Here is a 13,765-nt window from a genome sequence, read left to right on the forward strand (position 1 = left end):
TGTAAAGGAAGCGGGTGCACAAGAGGCTAGAGTCAGAGGAACAGAGAATTCCAAATGGCACGGGATGGTAGTAGGCCTGGAGTGAGTTAAAGAGATAGTGCGGGGCGAGGCCATGAAGAGATTTAAACAGAAGGGTGGGAATTTGAAATTGGAGGAATTCTAGAACCAGGAGCCACAATGTGTGAGTGAGCACAAATATGATATCAGAGCAGGACCCGGGGGGTGACAGGGTACAGGCAGCAGAATTTTGGACCAGCTGAAGATTACAGAGGGTGGTGTTGGGAGGGCATCCAGGGGAGCATTGGAATACTCGAGTCTGGACTTGACAAAGGCATGGATGAGTGCTCAGCAGGAGGTGGGCTGAGGCATTGGTGGAGGTGGGAAATGTTACATAGAAACATAGAGATAGGAACAGGAGTAGGCCATTCGGCCCTTTGAGCCTGCTCCGCCATTCAATGAGATCATGGCTGATCTTCGTCTGAGATCATAGCTGATCTTACCAGTTCAGTACCGCGTCCCCGCCTTTTCTCCGTAACCCTTAATCCCCTTAGCCTTCAGAAATATATCCAATTCTCTCTTGAAAATATTTATTGAATTAGCCTTCACAGCCCTCTGTGGCAGGGAATTCCACAGGCTCACCACTCTTTGAGTGAAGAAATTCTTCCTCATCTCTGTTTTAAATGATTTGCCCGCTATTTTTAGACTGTGGCCCCTGGTTCTGTGCTCCCCTGCCATTGGAAACATTCTCTCTGAATTCAGCCTGTCCAGGCCTGCCATAATTTTATATGTTTCGATGAGATCCCCTCTCAATCTTCTAAACTCCAGTGAGTACAAGCCCAAACTATTCAATCTCTCCTCGTAGGTCATTCCCGCCATTCCAGGTATCAGCCTGGTGAATCGCCGCTGCACACTTTCCATGGCAAGAACATCCTTCCGCAGATGGGGCGACCAAAACTGTACACAATACTCCAGATGCGGTCTCACCAGCACCTTGTACAGCTGTAGTAAGGTATCCCTATTCCTATACTCGAACCCCCTTGATATGAAGGCCAACATACCATTTGCCTTCTTAATCGCCTGTTGCACCTGCATGCTCTCCTTCAGTGACTGGTGCACAAGAACACCCAGGTCCCTCTGCACTTCCCCATCTCCCAATCTATTGCCATTTAGATAATAATCCACCCTCCTGTTTTTACCCCCAAAGTGGATAACCTCGCATTTATCCACATTATAGTGCATCTGCCACGTATCCGCCCATTCCCCCAACCTGTCCAAATCGCACTGTAGCCTCCTGACATCCTCATCAGAGCCCACCCATCCTCCTAGTTTAGTGTCGTCAGCGAATTTGGAAATATTGCATCCAATTCCCTGATCCAGATCATTTATATATATTGTGAACAGCTGGGGTCCCAGGACAGATCCTTGCGGCACCCCGCTGGTCACTGCCTGCCACTCCGAAAACGAGCCGTTTATTCCAACTCTCTGTTTTCTATCCGCCAGCCAGTTCTCTATCCACGTTAATACTTTGCCCCCAATCCCATGAGCCTTAATTTTGCATGATAATCTTTTGTGTGGAACCTTATCGAAGGCTTTCTGGAAGTCAAGGTACACCACATCCACTGGCTCTCCCCCATCTATTTTACCAGTTACTTCCTCAAAAAATTCCAGCAGATTAGTCCAACACGATTTACCCTTTGTAAATCCATGTTGACTCTGTCCGATTCTTTCCCCATTTGTCAAGTGCTCCGCTATTTTATCCTTAATAATGGACTCTAGCATTTTGCCCACAACCGATGTAAGGCTTACTGGTCTATAATTCCCTGCTTTTTCTCTACCCCCCTTTTTAAATATTGGGGTAACATTAGCTACCCTCCAATCCACGGGAACTGTTCCCGAGTCAATGGAGTTCCGGAAGATGATCCTTAGAGCATCTGCTATCTCCAGGGCCACCTCCTTAAGTACCCTAGGGTGTAGTTTATCAGGCCCCGGGGATTTGTCGGCCTTCAGTCCCCTCAACTTACCCAACACCATATCCCTAGAGATACTAATTTCTGTCAGCTCCTCCCTCTCATTAGTCCCTATGTTTGTCGATATTCCTGGGAGGTTATTTGTGTCCTCCTTTGTGAATACAGAACCAAAGTATGAGTTTAATTGGTCTGCCATTTCCTTATTCTCCATTATATATTCTCCCGAATCGGACTGCAAGGGACCGACTTGGGATTTTACCAGTCTTTTCCTCCTGATATACCGATAAAAGCTTTTGCAGTCTGTCTTTATGTTTGCTGCAAGTTTACTTTCGTATTCTATTTTCCCCTTCCTGATTAATCCCTTTGTCCTCTTTTGCTGTATCCTGTACTGCCCCCAATCTTCCGGTCTGGTGCTTTTTTTTGCCAGTTGATATGCCCTTTTTTTTGATTTTATGCTGTCCCTAATTTCCCTCGTTATCCACGGTTGGGTCACCTTTTTAGGTTTATTTTTATGCCAAACCGGTATAAACATGTTCTGGAATTCTTCCATTCTATCTTTGAATGCTTGCCATTGTCTATCCACTGTCAATCCCCCCAGAAACACCACCCAATCAATCTTACCCAATTCCCGTCTCATACCCTCGTAATTCCCTTTATTTAAGTTCTGGACCTTAGTCTCTGATTCAATTTCCTCACTCTCCATCTCGACTGAGAGCTCGATCATATTATGATCGCTCTGACCCAAGGGGCCTCGTACAAGAAGATTGCTGATAAGTCCCTTCTCATTGCACAATACCCAGTCTAAAATGGCCTGATCTCGAGTCGGCTCCTCGACATATTGGTCCAGATAACCGTCCCGAAAACATTCCAGGAATTCCTCCTCCTCAGAATTTTTACTAATTTGGGTAGTCCAATCAATATGTAAATTAAAGTCACCCATGATGACAGCTGTGATCTTATCGCACGCTTCCCTAATTTCCCTTTTTATGCCTTCCCTCACCTCCATATTACTATTTGGAGGCCTATATATCACATCCACTAACGTTTTCCTCCCCTTGCTATTTCTCATTTCTACCCATACGGATTCCGTTTCATCCGAGTTAATATCCTTCCTTTCCATTGCATTAATCCCCTCCTTTACCAGCAATGCTACCCCACCTCCCCTACCTTTTTGCCGATCCTTCCTAAATATTGTATATCCCTGGATGTTAAGTTCCCAGCCTTGCCCACCCTGCAGCCACGTTTCTGTAATCCCAATCAAATCATACTTGTTTACCTCTATTTCCACAACTAATTCATCCACCTTGTTCCTAATGCTTCTAGCATTAAGATACAAAGCCTTCAGGCTTGCTTTTTTCACACTCTCATTATGAATTAGTTTGGCCCTTTGTGTTTCTCTCCTTTGCTTATTGCTTCTCACCTTTCTACCATCTATTTCTAACTTCATATGACTTCCCTCTTTTCCACTACCTAGGTTCCCATCCCCCTGCCAAATTAGTTTAAATCCTCCCGAACCGCCCTAGAAAATATTACCCCGAGGACATCGGCTCCCTCACAGTTCAGGTGTAGACCGTCCCCTTGGTACAGGTCACTCCTCCCCAAGAACTGGTTCCAATGCCTCAAGAATTTAAATCCCTCTCCCTTGCACCACTGCTCAAGCCACGTATTTAGCTTATCTATCTTACTCTCTCTAAACTTATTAGCTCGTGGCACTGGTAGCAATCCAGAGATTACTACCTTTGATGTCCTACTTTTCAATTTAGCTCCTAACTCCCTAAATTCAGCTTGTAGGACCTCCTCCCTCTTTTTACCTACATCGTTGGTACCTACATGTACCACGACAACTGGCTGATCCCCCTCCCCCTTCAGAATGCTCTGCACCCGCTCCGAGACATCCTTGACCCTTGCACCAGGGAGGCAACATACCATCTTGGAGTCTCGGTCTCGGCCACAGAAACTCCTATCTATCCCCCTTACAATTGAATCCCCTATCACTATAGCCCTATCCCTCTTTTTCCCGCCCTTCTGTGCAGCAGAGCCAGTCATGGTGCCCTGAACCTGGCTGCTGGTGCCTTCCCCTGATAAGTCATCTCCTTCAACAGTACCCAAAACGGTAAACCTGTTTTGGAGGGAGATGACCGCAGGTGACTCCTGCACTACCTTCCTGCCTTTACCCTGCCTTTTGGTCACCCATTTACTGTCTGAGCTAGCCTTTACCTGCGGTGTGACCAACTCACTGAATGTGCTATCCACAACATCCTCAGCATCGCGTATGCTCCAGAGTGAGTCCATTCGCAGCTCCAGCGCCGCCATGCGGTCTGCTAGGAGCTGCAGCTGGACACACTTCCTGCACACATAGTTGTCAGGGACAGTGTCCCTGATTTCCCACATGGCACAGGAGAAGCATGACACGGGTCCGAGCTGCCCTTCCATGACTTAACCCTTACAAAGTTACAGAGATAGTCTGTGATTTTTGTGATGGAGCCTATTTGGTGTCGGGAGTACAGCTTCAGGCTGGACGATGAGATTGTGGATTGTCTGGTTCAGCCTCAGACATGGCTGGGGATCGACTGGCATGGAGAAGGGGTTGGTGCTGGGGTTAGAAGACGATGGATTCAGTCTTTGCCGTGTTGAACTGGAGGAAATTACAAACGCAGAATCGCAAAAAAACATAAAATCTAAACAGTAAATTAATATAAAAATTCGCAACTATTAATATTTCACCTCTCTGTCATTCCAACTTTATCTAGAATGGAACAGAAATCTATCAATTACTATTAATTGAAGTCAATGGGAATCGGGTGAAACTCTCCACTGGCTCGAGTCATACCTAATACAAAGGAAGATGGTTGTGGCAGTTGGACTTCAATCACCACAGCCCCACGACATCGCTGCAGAATTTCCTCAGGGCAGTGTCCTAGGACCAAACATCTTCAGCTGCTTCATCAATGACCTTCCTTCCAACATAAGGTCACAAGTGTGAATGTTCGCTGATGAATGCGCAGTGTACAGTTCCAATCACAACTCCCCAGATAATGAGGCTGTCCATGCCCGCATAGAGCAAGACCAGGCCGCGATTCAGGCTTGGGCTGATAATTGGCTGTTTACATTTTCACCACACAAGTACCAGACAATAACTATCTCCAGCAAGTTAGATCTAACGACCGCCCCTTGATATTCAACTGAATTACCATCGCCTAATCCCCAACCATCAATATGCTGGAGGTCACCTTTGACCAGAAATATAACTGGACTAGCCACATAAATTCTGTGGCAACAAGAACAAGTATGCTGCTGCGACTGTCTCACCTGATGACTCCCCAAAGCCTTTCCACCATCTACAAGGCACACGTCAGTAGTGTGATGGAATAATCTTCATTTGGCTGGATGAATGCAGCTCGAACAACACTCAATAAGCTCGACACCATCCAGGACAAAGCAGCCCGCTTGATTGGCACCACATTCAACACATTATACATTCACTCCCTCCACCACCGGTGCACCATGGCTGCAGTGTGTACCATCTACAAGATGCACTGCCACAACTCACCAAGGCTTATTCGGCAGCACCTCCCAATTCTGTTACACTAACTCCTGTATGTTGTCTCTGGGCTCTCCTTTCCCCAACTAAAATAGTTTCCCTTTGTTTTCAGTCCACACAAGAGTTATACCTGAACCATTCCCCTGTCCTTTGTACAGAAACTGCCGGATCCGCTGGTTATTTTCTGCTCTTCGCATCATCGTTTCAGATACACAATATTTGCAGTTTGGTTTTTATATTTCCTATTTTGCCAGTTGTTATTCTGTAATTTTCTACGATTTCAAGATTTGATATTGAAACAATTCTCAGTGCAGTGAGGAAAGTAAATGAATTTTTGAGATAATCCCAGTACGTTGTAAATCATTGGTCTGACCACACTTCGAATACTGTGCACAGTTCTGCTTGCCTCAATAATAAAGATTGTCGCAACTATTGAAGAGATGAAAATAAGTGATTTACAGGTTGGAGGGGTTGGATTAGGAGGAGCTTTTGAGTAAATTGGGCATGTTCACACTGGACAAGTGAAGGTGGATGATGATATTATTGCTGTTTCACTTTGTCAAATATAGTAGAGACATAAGACACGACCTGTGCTTGAAGTAGGGTAAATTCAAAAATACTGTGTGGAATCAATATTTCAGTGAGTGATTGGTCAATCTGGGGAACAGGCTCCCTAGGAAAGTGCAGGAAGTAGTTTTCATTGAATCATTAAAGGGCAAATTAGATAGATTTATTTCTGAAAATAGCAGTTTGGGATGTAGTATATGAATAATTTGCGATATGATATGTGTTAAGGGCAGCATGGTTGGGAGGTACATGTGTCTTTGGTTCTGTTGTTCCCAAAGCACTCCACCACTGGGGGTTTCCTCACCACATGTCTGTGTCTGTTGTAGACTAATTGATAGAGATCGATTAGCCAACAACTCCATTATCATTGTAGCACTCGCCTACAAGGATGGTGGAAGGGGGATTAAATAGACTTTGGTCTTGTCTCATCTGGTAATTTCTTTGATCCTCTGTTAGGACATTCTGTCAATTCTCTGAGGTTAGAATATTCTAACCTCATTCAGTGTCCCTCCCACTTACTGGATACCCTTGTCCACTGAAATGGTCCACGCCTGTTAAAAAGAGACTGAGTCCCTCCACACCTTCTTCAACCGCCTGTTCCAGTCTGGTCCGGTAGAATTTTGTCAACTGGAACAGCTGGTAATCGTCGCACTTTGCCAAGTATTCTGTGATTGTCGAGTTCGCATCTGTGAACAGAAATGGCCACTTTATCAAAACCTTCTGAAAACCGATATACATCGCACATGCTACATTCCATCGATCTGTATAGTCACTTCTTGTGCAGAAGTATTGCAAATTTGTCAAACACGAACTGTGTTTCCAGAGGGAGCGGGTGGGCGGGGAATATTGTTGAAGCAGCTACGATGGAGGAGCCAATGTATGTTAGTGAGCACAGAGGTGAGCGGTGAAATTGGCTTTGTACAAATTAGGACATGGGTAGCCGAACTTTGGATAACCACAAGATTACATAGGTTAGCTTACGTAGGGTAGAACAGCCAGGATTGTCAAGTCTAGAGATAACAAATGCATGGATAAGGGTTTCAGCAGTGGATGAGCTGAGGCAGGGGTGGAGAGGGTCGATGCTACGGAGGTGAAATATATGGTCTGAGTTGTGCCGTGGATATGTGGTTGGAAGCTCATTTTAGGGTCAAATGTGACACCGAGGTTGCGAAAGGTGTGGTTCAGCCTCAGAACGATTTTACAGAGAGGGATGGAGTCAATGGCTAGGGAACTGCATTTGTGGTGGGGAGCGAAATCAAATGCTTCGCTCTTCCAAATATATAATTGGAGAAAATTTCTGCTCATCTAGTACTGAATGTCAGACAAGACGTCTGAAAATTTAGAGACTGTGGAGTGGGCGAGAGAATTGATGGCAAGTTAGAGCTGTATGTCATCAGCATATATGTGGAAACTGGTGCTGTGCTTTCATATAATGTTGCCAAGGGGCAGCATGTAGATCAGTACTACGACAGTCCCAAGGATAGATCCTTGGAGAAACACCAGTGGTAACAATGCGGGAGCGGGAAGAGAAGCCATTGCTGGTGCTTCGCTGGCTACGGTAAGTAAGATTGGAACCAGTTGAATGCAGTCTCACCCAGCTGGACGGCGGAGAGTTGTTGGAGGGGGATGGAGTGATCAAACGTGTCAAAAACTGCAGACAAGTATAGAAGGACGAGTAGGGATCGCTTACCTTTCTCTGAGTCACACAGGATGTCATTTGTGCCTTAGGGTGCTGTTTCCGTACCCTGGCAGGGGTGGAAACCTGATTGGATGGATTCAAACATAGTGTTGCAGGAAAGATTGGTACGGATTTGGGAGACGACAAACGTTCAAGAACTTTGGAGAGGAACGGGAGGTTGGAGATGGGGCGCTAGTTTGGAAGGTTGGCGGGGTCAAGAGTTATTTTTGGAGGAGAGGGGTGATGATGGCAGACTGAGGGAGAGGGGGACAGTGCCTAAGGGGAGAGAACCATTAACAATGTCAGCTAACATGGGAACCAGAAAAAGGAAGTTGAGTGGTCAGCAGTTTGGTATGAATAGGATTGAGGAATTAACTTTAGGGAAAATCATAAAGATGGAGATCGAAAGAGATTTGGATATCCGCGTGCATAGTTCCTTAAAGGTACATGAGCAATGCCATTAAGTGATAGCTAGACAAAATAAGGTATCGGTGTGTATCCATAGGACACCTGATTATAAGACGAGTTAGACTGTTTTGTCCTTGCACAAAACCTTCATCAGGCCGCACTTAGAATACTGTGTCCAGATTTCGTCTCCTCACATGGTCGGTGTTATTGAGGATTTGGAAGCGGTGCAGAGGAGGGGCTTTAGACTAATTCCCAGTCATAGCATCTTAGTTATCATGATAGGCTAAATGAGTTGCGAATGTGCACTTTAGAGAAGCGTATACTTCTGATTGAGTATTAAAAGATAATGAAGGGAATAGATTAGGTCCACGAATTACGTTCTAAAGAGCATTTTCACAGAAATCACAGAAACCCCACAGTGCAGATAGAAGCCATTTCGGCCCATCGAGCCTGCACTGACACATATCCCACCCGATCCCCGTAACCCCTACACCAACACATATCCCACCCTATCCCTGTAACCCCACGTATTTAATCCCCCTAACACTAAGGGTCAATTTATCATAGCCAATCAACCTAACCCGCACATCTTTGGACTGTGGGAGGAAACCGGAGCACCCGGAGAAAACCCACGCAAACACGGGGAGAATGTGCAAACTCCACACAGACAGTCGCCCGAGGCCGGATTCGAACCCGGGTCTCTGGCGCTGTGAGGCAACAGTGCTAACCACTATGCCACCGTGCTGGAGGAGGAGTGCAAGGTACAGAGATTTAGAAGTTTAGGAAGGACATTGCAGAGATGAGGGCCTAGTCAGCTGAAGGTACGACCGCCAATGGAGGGACGAAGGAAGTGGTGGATGCATGGAAGGCCAGAATTTGAGCAGCACAGAGATCTTGGAGGCTTGCATTGCTGGATAAGGTTACAGTGATCGTGAAATACGTGGTCATGTACGGATTTGAGATAAGGATTAGCCAGTAAGCAATGTAGTTTAGCGAGTACATGGGTGCTGGTTGAACGGGACTTGGTGCACGTTAGAATATAGGCCACAGAGTTTTTTAATAAAATGAAAATCACCGAGGATGGTAGGTAGGATATGGCCAGGAGTCCGGTCCCCTCTGCAAAACCAGTCACTACGCCAGGATTATCCTGAAAAGCAAAAATAACCCCGACTTAATTTCTCCACTAGCAACCGCCTACATAAAACAATCTCCTCTGCCCTCGCAACCCTCACCTCCAACCACAAATGCGAGCAGCTCACAGACATCTTTGTCACTAAGATTGAAACCATCCATTCAAATGCCTCTGCTGCCTCCCCTCCTTTCTTGCCCACCAACCCAATCCTGCACCAGTCTCCCCCTGCCCTAGCCCTGAAAGCAAGTCTTTCTCTGATTTATCTTCTTTCTCCTATAATGCCATTTCCGAGCTGGTCCTGTCATGTTCCCTTAACCCCATTCCCACTAGACTGCTGACCACCCAATTTCCTGTGCTAGCCCTCATGCTAGCTGACGTTGTCAATGGTTCCCTCTCCTCAGCTACTGTCCCTCCTTTTCAGGCCCAATATAATTGTCACTCACCAAGGAACTCTCCCTTGTGTAGGATACTAAATAACATAACAGGAAAAAGAGCTGAAGAATGCAGAAGTCAGTATTAATGACTTTATTTATGAGAATGTTTTCTGTGTAATAGAGAATAATTAATGTTCTAGATTAAGTTGTTAGAATTTCGCACGGAATGTGAAGCAAGTAGGAGATGCTAGGATAATGCAATTTAAGAAGCATTGGAGAATTTGTGTTAGAATTATAGCCAATTTGGAGCCGAAATGCCTATGTTTCAGCAGTTATCATTATTTTAAAAATTGTCTTCTCGTCTACAGAAACGAAGCCACAGTCCAGTGAGCATGGAGTGGATGAGGTGCGACATTGACATTTACTGGTGTCGTAGTTCATGACACGTTACAATACTCTACGAATTGATAGGTTTAGAGCGAGTCACCTGACATTGTCCACCCATGTGTATAAATAGGATTACTTTCAGTAATCCTTTATATTCTGTGCTGAGTACTAGCATTGTTTCCTCTATAGTTCTCACACTCTGAGGAATATCCTACTAGTAAGAGTACGGATGTAAAAGTTGTACTTTCTGTCTAGGTTAATAAAGTCAACAAGTTGATTTTCTCTGGAATCCAAACCAATATAATTTGGATTAATATTCTTGCACCAAGTAACACATTCACCTCATTACTTACCTCCCTTTCCTCTTAAGTTTATGACTGTGTTATCACCTCCCAAATGCATGCGCATGTTTCCTGCAACTTCCTGTTTTAATCAGGTTTCCATTGTTGCTGCAACAGGATGGCATTCCCTGTGTCTGTATGTGATGTGGTGGATTTTCGCTCCTCGACATCTCTGCAGCCTTTCACATGGTAGAACACAACATCCTCCTACAACTCCTCTCCTCCACTGTCCAGTTCTGTGAGATTGCCCTCACTTGGTTTCACTCTTACGCATCCAATCTCCAGCAATATCTTCTCTTCCTCCCCATGTGCAATTACGCAGAAGTCCCCAAATGATCTATCCTCGCTGCTCCTTTTCCTCGTCTACATGCTGCACCTTGTGGCATCATCCACAGAGATGGGATCACTTTCCACATGGACACTCACACTCCGTTCTTTGCGTTGTCAGATTGCTTCTCTAATATGCGGTCTTGGATGAGCTACAACTTCTTTCAGTGAAACATTGGGAAAACCAAAGCTTCCTTCTTCAGCCCCCGCTCTAAAATACTTAAACTTGCCACAGAACCTATCCCTGTCCGAGGTCACTACCTCACACTGAACCAAATAGTTTGCAACCTTGGCATCCCAATCGAAACCTAGCCACGTGTCTGATTCCATGTCCTCTCCATCACAAGGACTGTCTGATTTCGCCTCCAGAGTTGAGAGGCCCCGCCCCTACTTCAGTCATTTTACTGCTGGAACATATCTCCAATCACCTGTTACCTCCAGAGTCGACTGTACCAAAGCTCTGTTGATTAGCTATCCATCACCCACCCACCATAAACTTCAGCTACTTAGCAACTCTTCTGCCCGTGTCCTATCCCAAATATCACCCTTATCCTTGTTGACCTAACACGGCTGCCGTTCGCCCAAAGCCTCCATTGAATCTTCCAAGCTCGTCTTTAAATCCCCTCATAGCTTTCCTCCATTTCTATTGCTGTCAGCTCATCCGGCACAACAACCTTCACCCCCAAATCACCCGTTTTCCTGCACCTAACATTGTGTGCTTTGTCCACCCTTTTCCCCACTATTGGCAGCCGTGCCTTCAGTCGCTGAGCCCGCCCACCATGTGGATTTCAGCTCACCGGCTGACCATTGTGGCTGCTGATAGAGGAAGGTCACCTGGAAGAGCCTGCTGAGTCCGCCAAGGTGCAACTTCAAATGAAGCAAGTTCTAGCCGGAAGAGGCTGTTACCCCGCAGGATGTGTTTGGTTTTCACGTGGGATCCCTTTGGTATTAGGAGAGATTGCCATGCTGCAGCTTGGAGAAATGTCACAGAGGACTTTGGCACTTTGCTGGGCTTGGTACAACAACAAGCCTCCATTTAAGTTGCACCATTAATGTAGACAACTGCCACAAGGCGTTTCACAGAGGCTTATATTTAAAAAAAAGACAGCAAGACTGCGAAGGACTTGTTATGAAGGGTTGGAATAACTTGTTCAAAAGTGGGTTTAAAGAAGGGTTTTAAAGAAGGGGGAGGTGGAGAGGTTGAGAGGTTTAAATGCCAATTGCAAAGTGTAGGTTGTGGGTGGCTGAAGGCGGATGGAGCCATGTTGTATGGCAGGAGAAAGTTACAGAGATTTGAATGGATTCAAGCAAAAAATGAGAATTTTTCATTTTTCAGCGATAGAGACCGCGAAGAGACAGACGCAACATTCCTCTGGTGAGAACCAGCGATAGAATAGTAAGAAGGGCAGCACGCAACAGGCACATTAGATTCAAGTAGTTAATCCATCCTTTCTCCCCTCAGATTGCACACTGACTGAGTATGTATTTGCAGCATTTTCTGCCAGAGTGGAGCACAGTGCACTGCGCTCCATGTGGAGCTCTGCGTGCACTGCCGTACAGATGGTTGCCACAACGTCAGTAAACATTCAGTAAATTTTCGTGCTGAGGGGGAAGAAATATTCACTCCATTCCCCGGAGCTATAGGCAGAAATTTTTCGGCCAATCGTAGGTTACAGTGAATGTGGTGTTGATAAAGGGCTAGTTGCACACAATGGGCTGAGAATAGCTTTTTGTTGAGTGTTCAATCACTGTCTTAAAGACGACCGATGCAGTCACCAGGGGCAAAAAAAGAGAAAGATTTAAATTTATGTTGAACCTTTCACGAGCACGGGACGTCCCAAAGCACTTTACAGCCAATGAAGTAGCTTTTTGAAGTGTGGCCTCTGTTGTAGTATAGGAAACGCGGCAGCCAATTTTTGCACAGCAAGTTCCCACAACGAACAATCTACTAAATACCAAATAATCTGCTTTTGGTGATGTTGAATGAGGGATAAACACTGGCTTGGAAACCGGGGATAACTCCGTTACTCTTCAAAATAGTGCCATGAGATCATTTACACTTACCTGGGAGCAGACGGGGCCTCGATGAAATGACTCATTCAAAAGTTGGCTCCTCTGACCATGCAGCCCTCGCTCAGTACTAATCTGGTTTGTCAGCTTAGAGTTTTGTTTTCTAGCCTCGGGAGCGGGACTTGAAAACCCACAGCCTTCTGACTCAGCGGCTTGAGTGTTATAAACCGAGCCAAAGCTGAGCCAAGGAGCAGTTACAAATAATTGAAACTTTCACCCTTCAGAGCGCAAAAACTAGAAACAATGATGGTGCATTTTCTTAATTAAAGTGTAGCTTGCAAAAGCTCTTCTAATACATTTTCCATGACTGCACAAACCACTCTGGGTAGAGCTATATCGTGTATAAGTAAAACAGGTTTATTAAGCATTAAACATGCAGTACAAAGAAGTAATGCTAACAAGGCGATAGTCTTTCGTCCGCCCGCCATTTATGAGAGCTCTTCCATATGTACCAAAAGAGGTACACCACCCCGTTTATTATTGCCACTACAAGTACTCCCACTAAGAGTACCAGCCATGGCTCCTATTCCCAGGTCTGATAATGCATTCCCCAATCCCCACTCTCCGCATATGGTATACCTCTGGGTAATCCATTTCTATTCCCGTGCTTCCGTAATTGTGACCAGTGTGTCCATTGCCCTACGCTATTCATATTATTGATTTGATCCCGTGGTGGGCCCACAACGGACCATCCCGTAATTGTACCTTCGAGCAGTCACATTGCCCGGCCAGTCATATGTTCATACGGAGTTAATCCTGTTGTCCAGTTAGGGGTTGCCCTTTGTCTCATCAAGATAGCAGGTAGTAGTTCAGCCCAAGCCTGTCCGGTTTCTTGGATGGCTTTTGACAAGGCTATCTTTATTGTCCAATTCATCCGTTCTACCATTCCCGAACTCTGCGGGTGGTAGGGGATGTGAAGTTTTTGTTTAATGCCCAATATAGTGCATAGTACTTTCATCACCTGTCCTGTGAA

At 45.5% G+C, this 13,765-nt stretch overlaps 1 pseudogene; it reads right to left on the reverse strand.

Moving 5' to 3' along the window:
• The window catches only part of LOC147092260 (uncharacterized), a 42,266-nt pseudogene extending 35,453 nt beyond the window's left edge, over positions 1–6,813 (reverse strand).
• Between the last annotated feature and the right edge of the window lie 6,952 nt (positions 6,814–13,765).

This window comes from Somniosus microcephalus, unplaced genomic scaffold (genome assembly GCF_052327205.1).
Source record: "Somniosus microcephalus isolate GS21.2 unplaced genomic scaffold, FLI_Smic_1.0 unresolved_chr2, whole genome shotgun sequence".
NCBI classification, from domain to species: Eukaryota; Metazoa; Chordata; class Chondrichthyes; order Squaliformes; family Somniosidae; genus Somniosus; species Somniosus microcephalus.